This window comes from Lutra lutra, chromosome 8, assembly GCF_902655055.1.
Source record: "Lutra lutra chromosome 8, mLutLut1.2, whole genome shotgun sequence".
In the NCBI taxonomy this organism is placed as follows: Eukaryota; Metazoa; Chordata; class Mammalia; order Carnivora; family Mustelidae; genus Lutra; species Lutra lutra.
In genome coordinates, this window is record NC_062285.1 from 117,931,249 (window position 1) to 117,949,306 (window position 18,058).

Genomic DNA, 18,058 nt, shown 5'->3' on the forward strand with positions numbered 1-18,058 from the left:
TTTTTAATTTATTTATTTGAGAGAGAGAGAGAGAAAGTGCACAATTAGGGTGGGGAGAGGCAGGCAGAGAGGGAGGAGCAGGTTCCCTGCTGAGCCCAAGGCAGACACTTGACTGCCTGAGCCACACAGGCACCCTGACATTTGGATTTTTAGAGACAGGCTAGCAGTTTGGTCTTTTTGTGAGACTCTCGCAACTTCTTAATGTTGGCAGGTAATTGATTTTTTAAAAAATTGGTCTGAGCTAAATGAGATGTCCTCCAGCGCTCAGTTTTGGGCCACTGGAGTGGAGAGTTAACACACGGTTATGCATGGCATGTACCATGTGTGGTGAAACACGTACGAGGGGGAGGGGCAGGAGGCTGAGCAGCCCGGCGGGAGGAAGAGGCCCAGAGCTGCGCATGCGTCCGTGGGCGGGGGGTGTGGGTTGTGGTGGTTGGTAGAGATTGGGCCCTGTTATCCTGCTGTGGGGTGGATGGATATTTCTGGGCGTGGCGGGAATATTCTCTTCCCTGGCCTGCTGAGGTGGGACGAGGATCCACAAAGGAAGAGCTGATCCCAGCACTTCGATGTTGCACTCAACTCAGGAGTTTCTACTGACCTAGCCTTTAATTGAAATATGATTGTTTTGTTCGTCATGGATTATTTTTGCATTAACTTTAAGTTTTTAAAATACTGCATTAAAATATATACCCATGTCAGTTACTGAGTTTTGGGGGCATCCCTTCAAACTTTGTGCCCAAGGCTAGCACCTCACTCTCGTCACCCAGCCCAGTCATGATTTAGTGGACTCTCTGTGTACCAGGCTGGCTGTCTGAGGCCGGTGCTCAGAGCAGGTGGACGCTGGGGAATGCAGAGCGGTTCCGGTGGAAGCCAAAGCAAACAGTCTCTAAGAAACAAAGCTACTGGAGAAGAGGAGGGGAGGAGCAATACATTCCACAGGCAAACAGGAACTGTTTCCAGAAGATTTATTCTTTTGGATTCTTGGCATTTCTTCTTTCTCCAGTTCTTCGGTAAGGAAATGCATGGACTGATTTCCAAGGGATCAACTGTGACTTGCGCCTCCCCAAGCTTGCAAACAGCCTTCCCCTTTGTTCCGTTATGAAAGGTACAGAGATTCCATTCAGAGGAGCTCAGCTGTTCAAGGAGAAAACTATTTCCCCTGAAGCATCTCTCCTCCAAGGCTTCTGTGAAATCCCAGCACTGGGTCTGGAACTGCCTGTGGGACCCAGCCCTGGGGCTTCTGGATCAGGGCAAGATCTCAGGTAGCTGCGTCTGTCTGGGAAGCCACAGGCCTGCGAGCCCTGTCTTAGTGCAGCTGGACTTCTGCCTGTCCAGGATAGGCAGAGCCACTAGAGGCCCTGTCCCCTCTGTGGAGCTGGTGGCTGCTGGAACCCTTCAGCCACTCCCAGGAATCCCACCTACTTGGACCTGAAGGACAAGGCCTGGGGGGAGTTGAGCGGAATCAGTAGGAGCTCTAGATGAGTTCAACTGTTTCAGACAAAGGGGAGAAGAGACCAAGAGATTGAACTTAGTCCCTTCACCCATCTTAAGAAATCAAACATTACATATATGAATCAAAACCCCCCTTACACAACTTAAATGTCCACTTGGGAGAATGGATATAGAAATGCAGGCATGTTCGAGAATATTCTCCAGCAGGTAAAGCAAGTGAATCAGAGCTGTGTGTGTCATCACAGATAAATCTTAAATACATTGTTGCCCTTGATTCTTTCTATGGTTGTTTCCTGGGAAACTGGAACTGACTTGCTCTAAGAGAGCGCTCAGCTCAGGACAGGACCTGAGTATCCCCACTTTCTTCTCTTCCTTTTCTTCCTCCTTCCTTTCCTGTGTTTCCTCCCTCGCCCCTACCTCCTTGATTCTCTTCTCTTGCCTCCTCCAATCTTGGGTTATATTCTTTCTGCCTCTCCAGCTTCTCTCCTCCTTTTCTTTTCTCTTAATGGGAGATGCCTGGGGGAGGGGTGTGGGAATGCAGGGAGGCGTGTGTGTGTGTGTGTGTGTGTGTGTAAGTGGTTAATACCCAGCTTGGACCAGAGGTGCCGGGCACACACGACTTCGTGTCAGTTCTTTATTATCCCCATTTTAAGACTGGGAAAACTTAGGCACAGAGAGCTTGGAAAATGGGCCAAAGCTCTACAGTTAAAAATAGCTAAACCGAGACATGAAGTCAAGTCAGAATCTAGAATCTGGTTTTTCCCACCTCCCAACACACGGCCCAGGGCACAACCTTTTCCTCCCTCCTGCCTTTTCTCTCTCCCTTTACCAAAAAGGTCCCATCTTGCCTACTACTGCAGCTACCAGTCTTGTTGCTATGCCTTCTTTTTTATTTTTTATTTTTTAATTTTTATTTATTTTTTATTTTTTTGTTGTTGTTGCTATGCCTTCTGTTATACATCTCGAGAACACCATAGGTTAGGGTTTATCAAATGCTCTCATGAACAAGATTTTCTTTGGTCCTAAACCCCCCCTGTGAGGAAGGTGTGGCCAACACTAAGACCACTCTATAAGCAAGAACCAAAACTCAGGCTGGGGCTATGCTGAGGGCCATGTAGCCATGGGCTGCCTTTCTGTCCCTGAGTCTGAGTCCTGGCTCCTTTGGTCACTCTGCTTCACCGAGACCCTCTAAAGCCAGGAGACCGCTTGAAGTCAAGTGCTGGTCATTGGAGACACATAATGTGTGTGAAACCAGACCCTGTCTTTAAATTTTGATATTTTGTTCATCTGGGATTTGGGGGGCATTAATTTTGAGTTTTTGAACTATTGCATCAAGGTATCATTTATGTGATTTATGTGATTGCTGGGGTTATTCGGTGCCTTTAAGTTTTGCACTGGACGTGATGCCTCACTTTCCCCACCCTCATCCCAGCCCTGTCCTTACTTGGTTCCAGAACCGCACTGTGTCTGTTTTTAATGAGAGGAGCATGTGCCAGCTGGTTTTATAACAATGCCGCCTGGCTGCCTTCTCTGACCCTTCTCCATTAGTTTGGTTCAGAGTCTCACTTGCCCAAGTCCTCTTCTGGGAATCCTGTCTGATCAGAGTGATTCCGTGGAAGCCAGTGAGGACCTCAGCCCTCGCTGCATGGACAGTGATGTCTCAGCAAGAAGAGGCCCGCTTTCTTCCACAGGGCCCTGGCTGTCAGTAGATGCCCAGTGCTTTGAGCTAGGTAGAATAATGAAGTCTTTTTCTGGGAAGGGACTGTTTGGGAATAAACTTCCATGGGTACCTCCTCCTATACCCGCCAGCCCCCACTCCCGGCTGTTAGCTGTTAGGGAAATAGAAGGAACAGCTTGATCAGGGTTTTTCCTAGAAAAGCCCTTCGATGGGCCCATTATGGAAAACGGAGCTGTTTCTGTTTTCTTTGATTAATCACAGTGTCCTGTTTCCCAAAGCAAATGTGGCCTTGGGTCTTCCAACATACACAGCCTCAAAAGAAGGACAGTGGCTCCCTGGAGCTTGACAAGGACCCCAAGACTGGGGTAGCGGGGAGACATGTAGCCCTGTCCTCAAGGACTTGGCTCCTTGAGGAAGCTCAGGTTACCCATTTCCTTTGTGTTTTTCTGCCAGTGTGAACAGGAGAAATATTAGCCTTTAAAGATTTCTTTATTGTTCCTTGAAAGCTAGTGGGATGAAGTCAGCCAGAGAATTATATAACAGTAAAGCTCATTTAAAGCAACAGCATCTTTCTAGAAGGCTGTGGCATTTCATTCATCAGTTTTTGTCACTAATTAGAAAGAAAAAGATACTAATTTTGTGGGGGGAAAAAATAGAGGACCCCACCCCACACTCCTGCTCCCTTCCTTTCTGTTCTTTCACTGGAGGGATACAATTGCTCAGGTGTTGATTAAAACAGAAAATAGAAATCCTCCTTCAAGGAAGACAAAAGGAAATGAGTTCATTAACCTCAGGCAGCCATAGCATTCTTAATCTTGTTTGAATTCAGAAGGGAAAAAAAAATAAAGAGAAAAGCTTTCTAAAGCACTTGTTTTAATTTGGGAGTCTTGGGAATTTCCTAAGTATTCAACTCTTCTCTCCTTTGGAAGGGAGCCCCGCCCTTGACAGCAGGAAAGGATCCCACCATTGGGATTGGGTTGCTCCACTGTTGTATGTGGTACCTTCTACCTCTCAGAGGGCAAGAGGGGGCATTACTGCAGCTGATCGCCACACGCCCTGCATTTGCTTCTGTTTTTCTTCCCATTTTAGAGACAAAGAAACTGAGGTCCAAGGATTCTGTGACTTGCCAGGCATCACACAGCTCAGCTGGAGACCAGATTCTGAGATTCTGTCTCTGTCTCTGTAGTCACTGGAGTCACCCCCCCTTCCAAGAACCCCCCATCTCCTTTCCTGTGTAGCAGGGTGACTTGGCCTTCCAGGGGACGTAGGGCAAGGTCTGCAGGTATTTTTGGTTGTCCCAGTTGGGGGAGGGAGGACAGGTGGAGGTGCTCCTGGCTCCTAGTGGATGGAGGCCAAGTGTGCATCTTGGAATGCGCGGAAGGCTCCAGCAAGGAAACATCCGGCCCCACACAGCTGGGCAGTGCTGAGGCCCGGAAACCGGGGTCCACTGTGTGCTCGGTCGCAGATGGAGCTTCCAGCCCTACCCCCCCCCCCCCCCCACACCCCGACTTGCCTGGGCGTCCTCTGCTCGGCCACAGTCTTGGCCTCCCTCCTGGGACTGCCACAGGAGTTAAAGCCGCGTCCCCGTGCCCTTTGGCGGTGGCCAAGAGTCCCCCGCCGGAGCGGATGGGGTTTCTAATTTCTAAGTCGCAGGGCGTCTGGCTGCACTTCGCAGCAGGCCGGCTGGCAGCAGCGGCCTGGGGCTCCGGGCACCTGGGAACAAGCCCCGCGGAGGGGGCGCGGAGCACGCGCTCTCCCCTTCCGACCCAGCCGGCAGCGGCAGCCCCTGCCAGAAGATGGCCTATTGAACATTTCCAGGAATAGCACTGCCAAGCCTGTCAACTGCTTTCTTGGAAATTCACTCAATCAGGATGGCGGGCCTCCAGCCGGGAGAGCACAAAGCCCGGCCTGGAGCTCGGAGCTCAGAACCGGCAACGCCGGGCTGCAGGCAGGCCGCCCCGGCGCCTTGGGGAAGGGGAGCTGAGCTCGCTGGCCTCTGGAACCCCGCGGCTTCTGGAGTCCTCTGCAGCCTTTCTACTTCTCAGTGGCGAGGGGAGAGGTCACACGTCTCTCGGCTCTCGGAAGGCCCGAGGCCCTGCCAGCCTCCTGCGACTCCATGACCTTCACACGCCCGCTGTGTTTGTTCAGACCCCAGCAGGCGGGAGGGCCACAGGGCTGGGAGAGGGGTATGAATGGTCAGAGCGGACCGACCTCAGCTTCTGGGGGAGCTGCGGCCCTCGCCCCTCCTGTCAGCCTCGCTCTCAAACGGAGCCAAAGGGTCCTCAGAAAGGGAGAGGATTTTCTGCCCACCCCTCCCAGCACTGCCCCCCAGTCACTCTGAAGATGCGGCAGATAAGAGGCAAAGATGGGATGTGGAAAGAAAAACCCTGTGGTTCACCCGCTCCCCCTCCCCCACTGCAGAAGTAACCTTTTCCCTTATCAGAGGCCTGACATTCCTACTGAAGTTTGACAATCCACCCCCTACTCCAGCTCTCTGACCTACAGCCTTTTCCAACTTTTGGGGTGTCCCAGCGGCTGGCAGGGCTGGGGGATGCCCCAAGAAAGTCAGCTCCCATGAGAAGAACAGCTTGAAAATGTAAGCAGCATATAAAAGCAAGAGACCAAATCCTCTCTCTTGTTTGGGGGGTTCAGACAATATTGGTTACTCGCCTTTTTTCAGTTAGAGTTACTAAAGCTTATCATGGAGCAGGTATGGAACATTTTTTTATTTCCAAGAACCACTGGCTCACAGGACCATTGCTATTTTAGGAACACACTGGGCTTCAGTTAGTTGGGGGTAGGGTGCCAGATAGGCTATCAGATGTCCAGATAAATTTAACTTTCAGGAAGATAATAATTTTTTTGTGTGTGTGTAAATATGCCCCAAATATTATTAGCTGTTTATCTGCAGTTCAAATTGACCTGGGCGTCATGTGTTTTTATTTATTCAACATGACATTTTACTTGGGGGTACACTGACATAGTTGTTAATAACAGGGAACATTCAACACAAGGGAAAAACCATACCAGTTGCGGGGGGAGGTGGTGGGAAGGGAAAGAGGAGGGTAGTAAAGAAGAAGGAAGGAGAAAGATTGGAAAAAAGGGAAATACATATTGTGAAGGAGGAAAAGATGGAAGTCAAAGAGAAACAGGAAGTGCTGAAGAGACAGAGGACAACAGGAACATTTCTGAAGGGCCTAAAATGCTTGATGAATTATGATCGTTCCACAGTGTCATTTCCCTGGGAAATACTGCTTTTTTGGCTTCCTGTTTCGCCTACATCTTCTGCTGCTTTGCTTGATCAGGTAAAACCAACAGTGGCCACTCAGTTGAAACAGGTCTCTAAGCTGGGGTGGCAGCAGCTGGGCCAATATTACCATGGGGTCAGGTTGACACCAAACCTGAGGCTGTATCCTACCCCCAGACCCATCCCCCCAACACCAACACCCACACCCACGTTGTTGTCCTTAGTGGAATGGGGATTTTGAAATAGGTCTTCCCATAAACTCCAGTGGGGAGCAGAAGACAAAGACCAAATGTTCCACCTTATTTTTTTTTTTTTAAGATTTTTATTTATTTATTTATTTGTCATAGAGAGAGAAGCGAGAGTGAGCACAGGCAGAGGCAGAGGGAGAAGCAGGCTCCCTGCCAAGCAAGGAGCCCGATGTGGGACTCGATCCCAGGACGCTGGGATCATGACCTGAGCCGAAGGCAGCTGCTTAACCAACTGAGCCACCCAGGCGTCCCAATGTTCCACCTTATTATAACCCTGTTCCAGACACATGCTCAGGCTGTGTCCATGCGGAACTTTATCATTACAACAACAGCAAACATTTACTGAGTATCTACTCTGGGTCAGGTGGTGGGAGTTGGGGGTACTTTATATACACTATCCCAACTGACCCACCCTGATGTAGGTATTATTATATGTATATTTTTACTCTTTTCCTAATGTAAGGGAAATCATGACTGCCAAAAGTTAAGCTGTTGTCTCAAAGTCGATTGGTGGGTGTTGGGGCTGAGATTTGCCTCAAGTCTGTCTGACTCCCAGCTCACGATTCATCCCTGCCCCTATGGTCAGACTGAGCGTTCAAATCCCAGCTCCATTATTCCCTAGCTGTGTGGCCTTGGGCAAGTAACTTAATCTCTCTGTGCATGTTTCATTGTCTATAAAACGGGGATAAAATGGTACCTATCTCAATGAGCTGCTCTGAAGATTTAAGGGAGTTAGTACATGTCAGGCACTTAGAACCCGGGACTTGACTCCCCTGACAGCATCCAACCCTTCAATAATTCTGTGAAGTAGCTAATGTTATTATCCTTCTTTACCTATGAGGAAGCCAAGGCCCAGAGGGGCTAATTAACCTGTTCAAGGTAAGTGGGAGAGCTGAATTTCCAAACGCAGACAGACTAATTCATAGCCCATACTTGTAGATTCTGCCTCCTATCTGTTTTACTTTTATGCATTCATCTCGTGGTTTCTGGGTTTTACCATCGGGACGTTATGCTGGTAGCATTTTCGCATACTTAATAGCTGTGAACAAGGTACGGGATCTTCCTTACAACTACCAAATACTCTTTCTTCATAATAGAATTACTCAGAAGATTCACTTTTTCTGGGTTTGCTCCCAATCACTGCTTCTTGGTAATGACTCTAGTAGTAAGGCTAGGCAGGCTAGGCCAGGCTGAGGTGCAGTAACAACTAAGCTGTGAAATCTCAATGATTTATCCCAGCAAAGGTTTATTTCTCCCTTGTGGAAAGTCTAAGGATACTTTGTGTGGCTGAGGTAGACAGTGGTGGAAGACAAGATCTGGAAGGGGATGTCAGTGGGACCTACAGAACCTTGAGGGCCTTGTGACCTGTGTAAGGACTTTGCTTTTAACTCCTGCTTTCAAAGCTCCATTGCCTCCTTATGGCCTTCAGGACTCGGTCCTTCCTCCTCGCACACTCCCAGCCCACACACACTGAACTCCTCTCAGTCCCCGACAGCGGAGGTTCTCAAACTTGGGGGTACATCAGGATCCCATGGGGGCTTAAAGTCAGATTGCTGTGGTCCACCCCTAGAGTCTTTTGCCGGGGCTTAAGAGACTGCAAATCTAACAGGATCCCAGGTGACGGTGATGCGGCTGGTACTGGGGCCACACTCCAGTCTGGTGCCACAAGCTCCCTCTCACTTTTGGGCCTTTCTGCTTCCCCAGGAAAGCGTGCCTGGATGCCTGGACAGTGCTGACCGCATCCTTTTTGAGGCCCAGTGCAGAATGAAAATACAGGCCCCTTGTTTCAAAAAGTAGGAAAGAAAGGACAAAGGTAAAATATAAAGCTTTTCTTTTAAAAATATTTTATTTTTCATAAAATGTAGTAAAAACAGTAGTGATGTATGAGTAACAATATGGCCAAAACATATTTTGATGTCATAATTTTTTATAATATAATAAATAATATGGATTAATATGATATCAAGATTTTTCTGGTTTGCTTTCCTACATATTCATTCATTAGGTTGTAAACATTTTTACTTTCAGCAGCTTCATTTTCAGTTCCTGCAATGAAAAGTGATGTTAGTGGCCGTTGGTAAATGCAAGGTCACAAAAACGTTTTGATAAATTTAATTTTGACAGTTGAAATAAGATCTACAGAGGCGACTATGGCTGGGGCAGCATATTTTATAGGCTGTGACAACACTGGGATACATTTTTCATTATTATTTTGAAATATGAGTTTTAGTACATCTGGAGGTAATGATGCTGTGGAACCGTTTTTCCAAAAAGAGTTAACTCTTCATACAAATCAGTTTTATGTTCTGAATTTAATATGTGAATTTATATTATTATAAATAATAAATTATTTATAATATTATAAATAATAAATTATTTATAATATTATAAATATAATAAGTAATACTAGTCAAGTAGAATTTATATTATTTAACTCATGTTAATTATATGATTTTTACATACAAATTTAATATTTTAATATTGCCATTTCCTCTGATGATTCCTGCAGCTTGTGGAGGACATACAAGAAACCAAAAGCAGCTTCATGATTTTTATGTAATTCAAAATGTCCCCTTATGCATTCTATCACTGAATTTCAAATCCAAGGAAAATTAAGACTGTCTTCCTTGTTATTGTTGGTTTATCTGAGACTTTCTATGAAGATAGTACTCTATTATTCTGTTGACTAGGACCATCTTTATTTAAAAAAAAAATTTTTTTTAAGATTTTATTTATTTATTTGACAGAGAGAGATCACAAGCAGGCAGAGAGGCAGTCAGAGAGAGAGAAGGAAGCAGGCTCCCCGCCGAGCAAAGAGCCCGATACGGGGCTCGATTCCAGGACCCTGAGATCATGACCTAAGCCGAAGGCAGCGGCTTAACCCACTGAGCCACCCAAGCACCCTAAAATTTTTATTTTTTAAAGATCCTTTTTATTTATTTGACCAACAGAGATCACAAGTAGGCAGAGAGGAAGGCAGAGAGAGAGGAGGAAGCAGGCTCCCCATTGAGCAGAGAGCCCCATGTGGGGCTCAATCCCAGGACCCTGAGATCATGACCTGAACTGAAGGCAGAGGCTTAACTCACTGAGCCACCCAGGCGCCCCGGCTAGGACCAGCTCTAAAATTAATTTCCATATCCCGGCCCATGGATATTTGGTCTGCAATGCCGCAACTGTTTTCAAAGCTAGAAATTCTAAATTCTTTGACAATGTTAATAACTCCTGGATATCCATTATTACAACGTCATTGCAAACACTTATTCTGTAATACTTTGCTGACAGACTTGCCTACCTGCGTGCCAGAAGACCCTTAATGTTTGCAGGTGCTCAAGGGACCGGCTCTGGAGACAGACACGCAAGCCGCAAGCCGGTTTTCCGGGGTGCATCCCAGGGCGGCCCCTCCCCCACGGCCGCCACCGCTGCCGCCACCTGTGGCATCGGGTACTGCCGCTACTGCTCAGTTGCCGTCAACCCCCAGGGCTCCTGCCAGCCGCAGGGGTGCCCACTGTCACCTGACCACGGGGCCGGCCGCTGGCGCTGCCCACTGGTGTGCGCGCAAGCTGGAGTTGGCCCATGGGCCCACTAACGCCTGGCATAGCGCCTCTCCATACTTGCTTACTCTCCCGTGTCCCTTCTGACTTCACGAATTCAAAAATAAAATGATAAAGAATTTCCAAACTATGACAAGAGAGCATTAAACCCACCTAGTGTCCCTTCTGAGTGGGCCACCTGTGACTGTCCAGGGTATACGCCCCCGGAGCCCGTCCTGTTCCTGGACGAGTGACTTATGCCGAGTTTGCCCACGGAGCATATTGTAGTATGTAATTCTCTGACAGTGCGGCATCCTACATTATTTGGTGTCGGTTTTCCCCACTAGGCAGGGTCAGCAAACCAAGTCCAGCCCACTGCCTGATTTTGTGATCTGGATTTACTGCAACCCAGAGCACCCACTTGTTTCTCTCCTGCTTATGGCTGCTTTTCTTTCTTCTTTTATTTTTTCTTTTCTTTTGCCTTTTTTTTTTTTTTTTTTTTGAGTTAGGTTTTTCTTTTCTTTCTTTTTTTTTTCATTATGTTCAGTTAGCCAGCATATGGTACATCACAAGTTTTTGTGGAAGTGTTCAGCAATTCATTAGCTGCTTATAACACCCAGTGGTCATCACCACACGTGCCCTCCCTAGTGTCCAGCTCTCGGTTACCCCATCCCCCCACCCCCTCCCTGCTGTAGCCTTCAGTTTGGTTCTGGGAGTCCAGAGTCTCTCTCTCATGGTTCCTCTCCCTCTCTGATTTCTTCCCATTCAGCCCTCCTTTGCCCTGATTTTCTATTACAATGCCTGAGTTGAGTAATGCGACAAGGAATATTTGGCCCACAAAGCCTAAAACATTTCTCTCGGGTCCTCTAGGGGATGTCGCTGATGCCTGCACTATACTGTAAAATTTCTGAAGGCAGGCATCATGTCTGTCTAGAACAGTGCCTGGCTTATAGAAGAAGCTCAGCCAACATTTGTTGAAAACAAACAAACAAACAAACAAACAAACAAGCAAACAAAATGAATACATGAAGAGCATCGTATTTTTTTTTTAAGATTTTATTTATTTATTTGAGAGAGAATGAGTGAGAGAGAGCATGAGAGAGAAGAAGGTCAGAGGGAGAAGCAGACTCCCCAAAGAGCTGGGAGCCTGACGTGGGACTCGATCCTGGAAGTCCGGGATCATGACCTGAGCCGAAGGCAGTCGCCCAACCAACTGAGCCACCCAGGCGCCCGAGCATCGTATTTTTAAATGAATTTAGTTTATCTTTAAAAAAAATGTAAATTTTATTTGACTTCGTTTTTTGGTTGTTTTTATATAGAAATTATGTTTAAAATTACCTACCATACTGTGAAACGGACTCTCCAAGGACATTGTAAGGTGTTTGTCTTGTGGCTTGGCATACCCCCTGAGGCCCTGCGACACACCTCAGTCTGAAGGAGCACACGCACTGAATATCATTCATCACTTAACAAATATTTATCGAGCAAAGCCTAGGGTTAGGCAATATGACAAGAGTAACACTAATTCACACTTGTGTCTTCCCAGTAGACCTATAGAGCCTACAGACCAAAGGAGAAAAGACCAGAGAGCCTGTTCTGCACAAAGGCAAATAGGTAACGATTTGATAAAAAAGTGTTAAGTACAGAAGGAAATTTCTGGATTGAATGCTTTGGGTTTTCAGAGTCAGGACACATTCCTTTTTGCTGTGAAATCAGGAGAGGCTCCCTGCCAGTCATTCTGTTTGGTCTCAGATCCAATCCCCGTCCTGCGCTTTGCTCGGCCCTACAAGAAGCTGACTCCTGCAAACTACATTTCTCTGACTACCCTGCCAACTGGCTGCAGCCGGAGTCAGTAAGTGGGAGGCCATAGGGAAAGATGGGAGGGCTGGAAGAAAGGAGAAGCCAGGATATTTCTCTCCTCTCTCTCAGCCTCTTCTCTACCTGTCCAATGGAAAAAAAAAACAATAGTATGTTTTCATACTATTTGTTTGTTTCTTAATGAGAATCAAATGAGCTAAGGCATGCAAAATGTTTAGCCCAATAGCTATAAATGTTTTATACCCAGTAAGTATGTATAACAAGCCTTCAAAGGATAGAGCTACTACTGCTTTTAGCCTTGCTAAGGGAAGTGAGATAGAGTGTGGTAATCTATTAGTAATGTCTGCTAAGAGTGCTGTGGGGAGAGTAATCCTATGTGGGAGGATTATTTACCAACCTTGAGATTTTGGAGCTGTATCATGGAGATGGATTTGTTGGGACTGACAGATTCCACATACTGGAGACAGACTAAGGTAATGGGAGAAACCTAACAACTGGAATAGTGATATCAAAAGTAGGCAACCCATGAGAAAGAATAGGTCTGGGAGGCAAGATTATGGATTCATTTTTAGACAAGAGTGTTGGGCTTTTTCCACTTACAAACAAACAAACAAACAAAAACCCAGAAGAACCACAAACCGATGATACACTTGAGGATACCTCAAGAGATGTGGTTTTTTAAAAGAGATACACTTACATGCAGTGAGTTTGCAAAGAAAACCATCTCAAAAGTGACATATTAAGGCCTCATGGAAAATTGGAAAACCATTCAGGAAACCATAGCAACTCCAGTTACTGGAGTGTGGTCTCCTCTGAAGAGGAAAAACCATTGTTCTGTACTTAGCAATTCTTCCCTGCTTAGGACACCCTCTGTCTCTGCTTCCCTCTCTTTCCTATTTTCTTTTTCCTGCCTGTCTTTCTGCCTTTTTTTTTTTTTAAATATTTTATTTATTTATTTGACAGACAGAGATCACAGGTAGGCAGAGAGACAGGCATGGGAGGAGAGAGAGAGAGAGAGAGAGGAGGAAGCAGTCTCCCTGCTGAGCAGAGAGCCCGATGCGGGGCTCGATCCCAGGATCCTGGGATCATGACCTGAGCTGAAGGCAGAGGCTTTAACCCACTGAGCTACCCAGGTGCCCCTCTGCTTATTTTTCTGGGCATTGCTTTCATGCTTTCCAGCAGGGCCACATGCTCAGCCCAGGCTGCCTCACAGTCTCCTCTTTAAGTCTAGCCCACATCGGATGTCTTTGAGCAAACAGTTGTGGCTGGCACGGTGGTCCCCCAGTGCAGAGTGTGGAGACCCACATGACTCAGACAGTGCTGTGTAACCGGTTTCATGGCCAGTCTGGTGTTGACATGGTGAGTGAGTTGGAGATGTCACTGAGATCTAGGTGAAGCTACAAAGTAAGATTGGGTCTTGGTGGAGAGCATCGAGGATATTTAATTACGCCTGCTATTCTACATCTCATATGAATTTGACCATTCCAGGTCAAAATCTGTGCAAGGTTTAGGGCAAAGACACCAGAAGTTATTTATGAAAAAAGACAGTTGTTTTAATGGAACCAGGAAGTTAGACAATGTGTGGCTGGAGGGTTTTCTTGCTGTCCTTTATAGGGACTTGACTGATTTCCTTTTTTTTTTTTAATTTTTATTTATTTTTATTTTTTATTAACATATAATATATTATTAGCCCCAGGGGTACAGGTCTGTGAATCGCCAGGTTTACACACTTCACAGCACTCACCATAGCACATACCCTCCCCAGTGTCCATAACCCAACCACCCTCTCCATACCACCCCCCAACCCCAGCAACCAGGACTTGACTGATTTCTTAGAAGAACAACTTAGAAATCAGTTTGGGAGGGTGAGTATGATGAAGTTAGGGTTTTCTTAATGCCTTCAGAGCTTGAGAAAACAAACAAAACAACCCAGCCCTCTGTGACTCTTCCCAGAACTCTTCATATCCAAGATATCCATCTTCACATTGGAACATGACAGACCCAGAGCTTGCAACACACATATTCCGAGGATAAGCTGGTACAAACTCTTTTACATGCGTTGCTTTAGAAAGGAAGAGAAGAAGAAAAAAGAGGAGAAAGAGAAAGAGAAGAGCAAAAAGTTAAAAGAAAAAAACTTAGTGTTTCAAAAATCTATTACTGATGAAGACCAAGGGAGCTGTGAGGGGCCAGGGGCTGCTTGCTTTTAAAATTCCAGGTGAGGACAAACAGGACAACTCTTTATGGACCAACACCAGAGAGGAAGTATGTATGATTTTGTTTTCATCCTCAAGGGAGAAGCACCCCAACATGCAAAGTCTTTTCTTAAAACAAAAATAATAAATATCACAGACACAATTGAAGAAGTGGAGAATTTTATTTCATTTTATTTTTAAAGATGTATTTATTTATTTATTTGACAGACAGAGATCACAAGCAGGCAGAGAGACAGGCAGAGAGAGAGGGGGAAGCAGGCTCCCTGCTGCACAGAGACCCCCCCTGACGTGGGGCTTGATCCTAGGACCCTGGGATCATGACCTGCGCCGAAGGCAGAGGCTTTAACCCACTGAGCCACCCAGGCGCCCCAAGAAGTGGAGAATTTTAAATGAAAGAAAAATAGCCTGCATCCGATCCTCTCACCATACCCCATTATTATATAAGTGCTTTTTATCATCATTATTCACAGGCATAAGTAATTTTTATGCCATTGTCTTCTGAGGCTCTTGGGCTCACCTCGCGGAACTTCTGGGCCTGAATGCTACCTCTAGCACACGCAATCTACGTGACTCGACAACTACTTATAAACTTTGTGGGCCTCGGTTTCCTCATCTGAGCAGTAAGGATGAGAATAGTAGCTACTTGAGGGTTAAACGAGATACCTACAGAGCGGCTGGTTCAAGGGCTGGCACCCAGTCACTTGTAACCGCTACGACTATTCATCATGAACGTGAGTCAGTTTTGTCATCCCAGGTTAGCTGGGGCAGGGTCGTTTGGCAGGTGAAGTCTGCATTTGCCTCCCTGTTTTTTCTCTCTCCCACAGTGAGGTGATTCTGAGTCCTCTTCCACTAGCTGCCTCAGCCCCAACTCAAACCCAAGATGGAAGCATAACACACGTTGTTAAGTGAGCACCCAGTAGGTGCAAGAAGGACGCACACGAAGACTTGGGAAGACACAGCAATGATGCCAGCTGGTCCCACAGAAAAGTTGTTGTGCTCCAGTGCATGCCACATGCTTCATGGGCATAAGCCAAACCAGCTCCCAAAAGGGGGGCCATGATAAGAAATGTGTTTCTCAGGAAGGTTATGGGCTGAAGTGTGTCCCCAGAATCATACGTTGAAGCCCTAACCCCCAGTCCCTCAGAATGTGACTGTATTTGTAGATAGGGCCTTCGGAGAGGTGAGTAAGTTAAAATTAGGGTGGGCTCTCATCCAATTTGAGAGGTGAACCAGTAAGAGGGAATTTGAATCAGGGATGGAGGCACCCCAGGGAAGGTCGTGTGAGGACACAGCCAGAAGGTGGCTACCTCCAAGCGAAGGAGAGAGGCCTCAGAGGAAACCAGATGACGCCTTGATCTTGGACTTCCAGCCTCCAGAACTGTGAGGAAATCAGTATGTGTTGTTTCGGCCGCTAGGTCTGTGGTATTTTGCTGTGGCAGCCCCAGCAGACATAGTTACATAACTTTTAAGAGCTCCAGGGGTGCCCAGCCTTGAGAAGGAAGGAAATTCTGACCCATGCTACAACACAGATGAACCCTGAGGACATGACACTAAGGGAACTAAGACGTCATAAAAGGACAAATACTCTGTGATCCCATTCAGATGTGGTATCTCGAGTAATCAAATTCACAGAGACAGAAGAAAAATGGGAGCTGCCAGGGGCCAGAGCAGGGAATAAAGGGGAGTTATTATTTAATGGGTGCGGAGTTTCAGTTTCGCAAGATGAAAAGAGTGCTGGCGATTGAGAGTGGTGATGGCTGCCAACAGTGTGACTGCACTTAATGCCAATTGAAAAAATGGTTAAAATGGTGAGTTTTATGACATGTGTATTTTACACAATAAAAACTTAATTAAAAAAAAAAAGCTTAGGGGGCTCCCAGGCTCCCACTCTTCCTAAAGTTCAGTCTCACTGAAATCTTGGCTAATTGCTGTTGGAGAGATGAAGGGAGGGAGTTGGAGGAGGCGGAGGGAGCGGGGCAGACAGGACTCAGGGCTAGCAAGGCCAGCTTCCTTTTGCTGCACCATCAGAAATGTGCCTGCGGACTCAGATGAAAGCTGTTCTGGCCCCGCCTGCTTTTGAAAGCCAGAGTTGCAATGCATGCCCAGGATCCTTGCCCTTGTCAGTAATGATAATGGAGGAGAACATGATTTCCAAATGGGAGGCTGAAGTCCCTGAGGTTTTTGTTTCTGGTTTTGTTTTTTTTTTTTCTTTTTCTTTTAATGCCTTTTTCCTCTTGTTTCTCAGCAACTCCTGGGCCTGCTCTTTATCCCACACAGAAAGAACACACATTCTCAGTAATGGTCAAAGCACCTTTCACTTTCTCCCACAGCAGCAACACATCTGAACACATCTGAACAGCCTTTCGCTAAGGCATGGGTTCCCATGCCAAGCCCAAGACCTAAGGAGTTTGGGCCCTTGGTAGCTGCCCACTCTTTTGGTTTGGACTAAGCGATACTGCCCGCCCTGTGGAACCCCAAAGCACCGCACCCATGGAGTCTGAGAAAGGCATGTGGTCCAGGCTCTGTCTCTCTTTGTCTGTCCTCTGCCTTGAGCCCCCGGTGTGAACCCTCCAGGTGTGCCATGTACTCGATTCAGGACCTGTGAGTCAGAAGCCTCTGTTTCAGTTTCTCTCTCAGCTTACCATCTCCACCCCGGGCTCCACTGAACAAAGTCAGAGCATGCAGACAGCCCCAATCTGAGGGACATCCTCCAACATAACTGGCCTTGAACTGTTCAAAAGATGTCAGGGGCCATGGAAGGCCAAGGAAGCACTAAGAAGCTATCCCAGATTGAAGGAGACAAGATACAACCCATGGTAACCTGGTTCTGGGCTGGATTGTCTCGCCATAAAGGACATGATTGGGACGATTGGCACAACTCAGCTGGGGCTGAGGACTAGACTGCGGCGGTACAGCAGTGTTTATTTCCTGACTTGGATGGAAGCCGACCCACGGTTACATAGAACAATGTTCTTGATTGAAGGAATCCCATACGGAAGTATTCAGGGACGATGTGCCATTAGACTGGTGATTTTCTACCAAATCTTTCGGAAAAAAAGGTAATTCTTTGTATGCTTCTCCAGCTCTTCTACATGTGTAAGTTTGTTTCAAAAGAAAAAAAAAAAAAGGAAACGGTGTCGTGTTTGGTTGGGAGGGAGGCCATGGTCACTGAGCCTGTTTTTCAGGTGTTCTTAAGCACGAGCCTGAGAACTTTGAGTTCAAAAAACCTTGAACTTGAATCACCTCTAAGAGAACTCCTAGAGGGACATTGGTGGAAATGGGATGGAGGGATATCAGATGAACAAGTTTGTACATAATCTTGCTACTTGGGTAGAAGGACTCGAGGTGATTTCGTGTGCAAACTTTTAGGGGTGTGTGTGTATGATCAGAAACTTTTTTTTTTAGTGCAAATCACAGGGTACAAACGGTTTATGACCTCACAAACTTAAGAATATCCTTCTACAACATCATTTTAAAAGGTTAACTAGTAAGTATCCCATTGAATGTGAGTCTTAATTTAGTTTACAAATCCCTGCTGGGGTTGGATTTGACATTTCTTGCTCCTCCCTCCATGCCTTAGATTTTTGGCTCATATTGTGCCTGAATGTGAAAGGGGGAAAAAAAAAAAAAGGAACGACTTGCCAGTTTCTTTCTGGGAGGACTTGCCTTAGTTTCCGTTTTCCCACGAATAGAATGGGGCAGTGAAGAGGCAGTTTCCAAGAGTGTTTAAAATCTAAACAGATGGGCTGGGTTCAAATGCTGACCTTCCTCTTACCAGCTATGTGAGGTTAGGCACATTAACCCATGTCTCTGTGCCTCAGTTTCCTCATCTGTAAGATGCGGGGGCGGAAATGAAGAGTATCCATTTCACA

At 46.5% G+C, this 18,058-nt stretch overlaps 1 long non-coding RNA gene across 1 annotated transcript; it reads left to right on the plus strand.

The window, feature by feature from the left end:
• Positions 1-5,003: 5,003 nt before the first annotated feature.
• LOC125107895 (uncharacterized) lies at positions 5,004-17,546 on the plus strand. The gene is made up of 6 exons (XR_007129698.1): positions 5,004-5,726; positions 6,362-6,435; positions 8,330-8,438; positions 11,702-11,769; positions 13,927-14,188; positions 15,011-17,546. It is a non-coding gene; the product is annotated as an uncharacterized LOC125107895 (long non-coding RNA).
• The last annotated feature ends 512 nt before the right edge of the window (positions 17,547-18,058 follow it).